The sequence below is a fragment of the Lissotriton vulgaris genome, chromosome 10 (assembly GCF_964263255.1).
Source record: "Lissotriton vulgaris chromosome 10, aLisVul1.2, whole genome shotgun sequence".
Lineage (NCBI taxonomy): Eukaryota > Metazoa > Chordata > Amphibia > Caudata > Salamandridae > Lissotriton > Lissotriton vulgaris.
The window spans coordinates 447,016,093-447,023,097 of NC_141698.1; positions in this window are offsets into that span (position 1 = coordinate 447,016,093).

Below are 7,005 nucleotides of genomic sequence, written 5' to 3' on the forward strand. Positions count from 1 at the left end.
CTTGTGGTTGGGTCCGGAATCGTAGTCCTTTTTCTTTTTCTTAGCCCAGGTGGGCGTCGACGTCCCACCCTTTGGTGTATTTCCGGTGATGTCGGCACGCTTCCTGTGGAAGCACCCACTCTTGGGCACCATCTTCAGATTCTTTTTTCTGCGTTTGGGTCTGGATCGTTCCCGACAGGGCTCCAGACATTTTTGGAGAAAAGGAAGAAAAGACGCAGTATTTGGACGAAAAACATTGGAGAAGACTTCAGGAGACTAAATCATCGAGAAGATCGACGAAAGAGGGAAGAAAGTTCCAGAACTTCGATTTTCTATCGAGGAATGCGAGCGCAGGGGGCCCCCTGAACGCATGAGATGTACAAGACTCCTTTCAAGTTCTGCGCGAATTGCCACCACAAGTACGCACAGAAGGACCAGCACCCGGTTTGCAACCTCTGCCTACCATTAGACCACAAGAGCTACGCCTGCTCCGTTTTTACGCCGAAAACTCTTCGAGTTCGAGCGAGACAGAGAGTAGCCAACGCCACGATGCAGGGCAAGGGCCAGCCTCCATCCCTTCGAGACCTGGACCAATCTTCAGACGAAGAAGACCACAACGCCGCCGACGTCTACGAAGACGACTGCTACACGGTCGTAGAGACCGATATTACGAAGACTCCAAAGAAGGTAGGAGACTCGACGGACCCTAAAGCCCCAAGAGACCAGGAGTCTCGAAAGATCGAGGGAAAATCCTCGAAGGCGCCGAAAGCTTCTGCGCCCGCACCTAAACCCAGGCCCAGCGTATCCTTTGAGAAGGAGTCCCCGGCGCCGAGAGCTGAAGATCAGGTCAAGCCATCGAAAAATGTCTCCGAAAAGGAACGTCTGACGCAGAGGGAGAAGGACCCGAAAAAGGCCCCGACGCCGAAGATCAGCTCGGCGTTGAAACCTTCAACGCCGAAAATTGGTTCGGCTCAAAATTTACCGCCGAGGAGATCGGCCGACCCATTAGACGCAGATTTGGCTGCCGAAATGGAGAAGAGGCGTCTCGAAGCCGAAATGGAAAACATCCTGCAACGAAAGAAGGATTCCGATGCCAGGATGAAAGACTACATAATCCCGACTAAGTCCAAGCCACAGGTGCATGAGGTGGTCGAGGAGGAAGAGGATGAAGTCGAGGAACAGTCGGGGAATGTCGAAACATTCGAAGAACCGGACGAAGACGAGGCCTTCGACTACTATGAGGACGACGACGACCGCAGTACGCTCCTGGGTTCGGCCACCTCGGAAAGTCAGGAGATCGACTGGCAAGATGTCGACACAGAGAGTCCCGAAGAAAGCGTCAACACTTATCCTTCGAGACCTTCGCCGCCAGATTACATTGGCGTGTACAACACGGTCATCAGGAATGCAGCGGCTGTGTTCACGGTGAAACTCGACGAAGAGCAGCAGAAAGCTGACTTTCTCCTCGAGACATTGCTCCCCACACAGACCAAGAGCCAGTACCTGCCAATGCTAGAAAGTGTCATGGCACAAGGGAAAGAAGCCTTCAGGGAGCCGGCTACATGCAAGGCAGTCACCCCAAGGACTGAAAAGAAGTACAAACATTCTTCCGAGGACCCAGCCTATATCCAGGGCACGGTCTCAGCAGACTCAATCATTGCTGCCACAGCAAGGAAGAGGGCTAATGTGTCTACTACCTCAGGACCACCTCCAAACAAGGAGAGCAAGAGGATGGACTTGGTTGGGAGAAGAATTGAGAGGAATGCTGCGATGCACTGACAAATGGCCAATTCCAACGCACTTCTAAACAGACATCAGTACCAAATCATGGAGGAACTGGGCAAGTTGATGAAAAATATGCCTCAGGAATTCAGAGAGAGAGCTGAAAACTTAGTCGAAGAAGGGAAGAATGTGGCAAACTCTTGCATCAAGACCGCTTTGGATGGAGCGGACACCTCCAGTAGGCTCATGATGATGGGCATCACAGAAAGAAGACAAGCCTGGCTCAGGGTGTCCGGCTTCAAGCCAGAAGTACAACACAGCATACTAAACACCCCGTTCAACGGACAGACCTTGTTCGGGGCCCCAGTAGACGAAAAGCTCAGCCAACTAAAAAAGGACAATGAAACAGCAAGGTCCATGTGGGCATTGCAGTTCAGAGGGTCCAAAAGGGGCACCCCATCACGAAGGCCCAACGGCATGGGTGGGAACCAGTCCGGAACATCGCACCAGGCGTTCCAACAATCCCACCAGGCGGAGAACCAAACACAGCAAGGCCAACAAAAGCAGTCCTGGCAATACCAGCAGAGGGGCCAGCCCTTTCGCGGGAGAGGCAATGGACGGGGCCAGAATAGGAGGGGAGGTCCGCAACCCCCCACCAAGTGATTTGGTCAGCCAACGCGTGCCCACCCAAATAAGAACTCCCAGGGTGAGGCACGAGGACAGCAGTGCAGGGGTCAGGCGCACCAAGTACCGCGGGCATGTGAGACCAGTGGGAGGAAGACTAAAACATTACTTCCAGGAGTGAAAGTAAATAACTTCAGACAAATGGGTTCTAAACATCATGCAGTTCGGATACTGCATAGAGCTGGAAAAGACGCCAACAAGCAGAAAGCCAAAGAGAACGCAACTAGCAAAGAAAGAGCTGCAGCTACTCCAAAAGGAAGTGGGAGAGCTCCTGCAAAAACAAGCCATAGAACCAGTACCTTGCAGAGAAAGGAACAGAGGGGTGTATTCTACGTACTTCCTGGTGCCAAAGGTAGACGAAACAATGAGACCCATCCTGGACCTAAGGTTCTTAAACAAATTAATAAGAACGCAAAAGTTCAAAATGACATCTCTGCAAGAGGTGCTCCCTCAATTGCAAAAAGGAGACTTCATGATCACCATAGACCTAAAGGATGCCTACCTACACATACCAATGAACAGAAGTCACAAACATCTGCTCAGATTCGCCATAGGGGAACACCACTATCAGTTCACAACCCTAGCGTTCGGTCTAAAGTCGGCGCCAAGGGTCTTCACAAAGTGCCTAGCAACAGTCGCAGCACACCTAAGAAGGGAGGGGATACACGTACACCCTTACCTGGACAAATGGCTGATAAAAGCAAGGTCATACCAGATATGCAAGGAGCATGCACAGAGAGTGACAAGAACACTGATGGACCTGGGATTCTCCATACACTGGGGGTAATCCTCAATGGAATCCAAACAAATAAAGATATTCCTTGGAGCTCAGATCGACACCGTACAGAGCAAGGTGTTCCCAAGCGAGAAGAGGCCAAGAAAAACATGTGCTTTTGTTTAAATCTTTTTATTGGCATTTTTCATATTTCCAAACAACATTAACAGTGCATTAGCATTAAGCGCGGCAACAACAAAGTTGTGCAGTTCAGCATACAATCCAGCTTATTAACAGGTAAGTTGACGAATGAGTTACTGGTGATAGTTCTCAGAGGATTGCCCTTGCAATGACTGCGGCAGTACCATGTCAGACATTGTGACTTATTACATCTTAGATATGTTAGCCATGGTGCGCTACTTAATCAAACTGTGTGGTGGGGTACAACAAAATGAGTACATAGTAATCAAAGGCGGGATAGGGTAGTCGCCTGAGACCCGCTGCTGTGTCCATTCAAAGGGGAGGGGGGGTGACAGCCTGGCTAGGGCCGAATGACAGCTTCTCCATAATGCAGAATCATGTTAGTGAGTGAGGCCAGTTCTGTGTGCGTGTATGTACTACCAATTGCTAAGAGCACAGTTATTGATCTTGTTCCCTGTCTTGGGGCCTGTCCTCCGTGACCCTGGCAACTCGACACCATAGCGTCCCAGTGATGCGTCGGAGGAAACCTGCGGATCCCAAGCAAGTCCTCCCGGTGTAATGCAACCCCCTCTGCCCGACCCCAGTTAAGCAGAGAACGCGTCCGGTTGTGCGTGAGGAGCTGTTGGGGACTTCCACCTCTTGGTAATTAGGCGTTTAGCCATTAAGAAAGCCAGATCAAGGAACCGGGTGGCTGCTCTATTTTCTTACTCCTACTGAACAAATTCAGTATGTGTGCCTCCCAGTGAAGGGGGAATTCTTCGAGAGGTACAGGTATCTAGTGTAAATGTCACAGTAGCCTAGTATTCGGCCAGGTTGTGGCTGTGCCACAACATGTAAAGTATGTCTGCGTTCAATAGGCGGCACCTAGCGCAGGCTGTATCTTATCTAGCAAAGTACTTATTGATTTGGGCTTGGGCGAGGTATGCCCGGTGCAATATAAAAAAAAGACATTGTTTAAAGCGCTGGTTACGTGGAATAGGTGTCAGACCTCCCAGGACGGCCAACCACTCCCTGTCTGTGAATACTCTACCTAAGGCTTTCCTTCCTGTTTTGGGGTCAGGTCAGTGTGTGTGTGTTCTGTGTGTTGGCGGAGTGAGGACGCGAACCAATGAGTCAAGTGCCGCCCTTTTACCATCCCATGTAGGCACTGTATCTTATGGTGCGTGGGTGGTTCCTGAGGCGAGATTACCCCACTTAGCTGCCAGTGAGGTTATAATCGCCCGATGTAATAAAAACTGTCCCGGGTACATGTCCTCCTCCGACATGAGTTCCTGGTATGGAATGAGTGAGTCATCCTGGCAAAGGTCTCCCATATCTTGGATACATTCTGTGTCTCAGTGATGCAATGTTCGAGGCATGTGGGCTGCTGAATTCATATCTTGTGCATAGATCGCCGCCTAGTGTTGGGTCCGGATGATTGCACCTTGTTATCCTGGAAGAGTCTTCGAAGTATCACGAGGTAGGTGACTCCTCCCCTGGACTACAGTGCGCATGGGCATCTTCTCCATCCTCAGATTACTTTTTTCCGCCATTGGGTTCGGATGTTATTCCTATACTCCAACTTCGGAATCAAAACTAAAGTTTTCTAGAGGCCAAAAGGCCTTCAACTTCGACGGTATTGTTCTCGCTCGGTACTTCTTGATTCGATCAAACTTTCCATCCCGATCCGGTCGTCGACCCGGGCCGTTGGGCCTGCTGTCGATGGAAAGGAGCCTGTTTCAAAGATGCCCATAATGCCACTCCAAGTTTCCGCATACTGACAAACACACAGTATGCAATAAGTGTCTATCACCAGGCCACAAGGAAGAAACCTGCCCAGCCTGTGCCCAATTCCGGTTGAAGAAAACCATCCGGATTCGACGGGCCGCTAGACAAGAGATGCAGCGACAGGCACCGGAACCTGACAACATCTTCGATGATGAACAAGAACTTCCAGAAGCGGCAGATTCAGATCTATAGATCGTCACCGTCGAGGACCACTCTCACTCCGATGACAAGATCACACTGGGGCAAACAGTGAGTACATTGCCCCCGACACCGATTACCCCGTTACCGAAGGCTCTGGTCGAGGCATTGCCTAAAGGCCTTAGCCCAGATCCAAAACATTATTCAGCAGCCCCGCCGTCCGGCTCGGCTCTGAAAACAAAGATTAAGCCTTCAGAGACCCCAGGTCCAAGTAACGTTATCTCAAAGAAGATTATAGAACCCAAGAAGGTCGTCGACCCGAAGGGCGTCGAACCGAAGAAGGCCGTCAAGCCAAAAAGCGCCGAACCAAAGAAGGCCGTTGAGCCGAAGAAGGGCGCCGACCCGAAGAAGGCCGTCGACCCAAAGAAGGTTGCTGTGCTGAAGGTCGTCTAACCGAAGAAGGTCGCCGACACAAGGGGCATCGTACCAAGCCTGTGGTCCAGCCAGAGAAGGTTATCGAACCAAAGAAAGGCATCGAACCAAAGACACGTGCTCCTAAAAGACCGGTCGATCCGAAAAAAGTAATCGACTCGACAAGACAGTCAACCTAAAAAACCTGTCGAGCACAGAAAGCGTATCGAACCTAAAGACCTGGTCAATCCGCAATCACTCGTCGACACAGACAAAGAGGCCGAGCCGAGAAAGCGCAATAAGGCACTGAAAGACGGCGAACCAAACAAGCATTGGAAATGCAATAGGTCTCGCAGTAGTAAAGTTTGAGCTATAGGTGTTATTTATTTTTTTGTTTTTTATTTGTGTTTTTTCTAAATAGCTAAATTAATAGCTTTCTTCTTTACAAAGCCAATAGTTATAATTTTTGTAAATGTGACACCTCTAGCATTTGTAAAGCAACATGTTTTGTATTAACGGGACTTATATGTGACTTGTATGTATTGATATAAAAAAAATCAATGGCTTTAAAAAACAATTAATAATTAATACGTAAATAAAATGGATTTTATTTTATATTGCCAATAGCTTAAAGTTTATTAAATATATTTAGTGAAGATGCTGTGGTTGCGCTGAGTGAGGGTGGGTGAGGGAGGGTGAGGGTGAGTGAGGGGTTGAGGGTGAGTGAGGGGGTGAGGGTGAGTGGTTGAGGGTGAGGGGTTGAGGGTGGGTGAGGGTGAGTGAGGGGTTGAGGGTGAGTGAGGGGTTGAGGGTGAGGGGTTGAGGGTGGGTGAGGGTGAGTGAGGGTGAGGGGTTGTGAGGGAGGGTGAGGGGTTGAGGGTGAGTGAGGGTGAGGGGTTGAGGGTGAGTGAGGGGTTGAGGGTGAGTGAGGGTGAGGGGTTGAGGGTGGGTGAGGGTGAGGGGTTGAGGGTGAGTGAGGATGAGTGAGAGTGAGGGGTTGAGGGTGAGGGAGTGAGGGTGAGGGGTTGAGGGTGAGTGAGGGGTTGAGGGTGAGTGAGGGGTTGAGGGTGAGGGGTTGAGGGTGAGTGAGGCTGAAACAAATATATGGTTTCAAAAAATCCAAATCGTTCAAGATAATAATGCCATATCTCTAAACTATTTCCTAGAATACACAATTTGAATTGGAGATTACAATAAACATGAACCTTAAACCAAATGGATAACCAAATAAGCACGATCAAAATTCACAGCTCAAAGGTTCGGAACAGACCACATCAAACTCAATTGTGAAAAAAAGTCAAATATATTATTGCGTTATGTTAGTCTTTTACAGCCGAATACAGAGAACCTTCGTTTGTAGGTTCATCCCAAAAATTACAGTTAGTAAA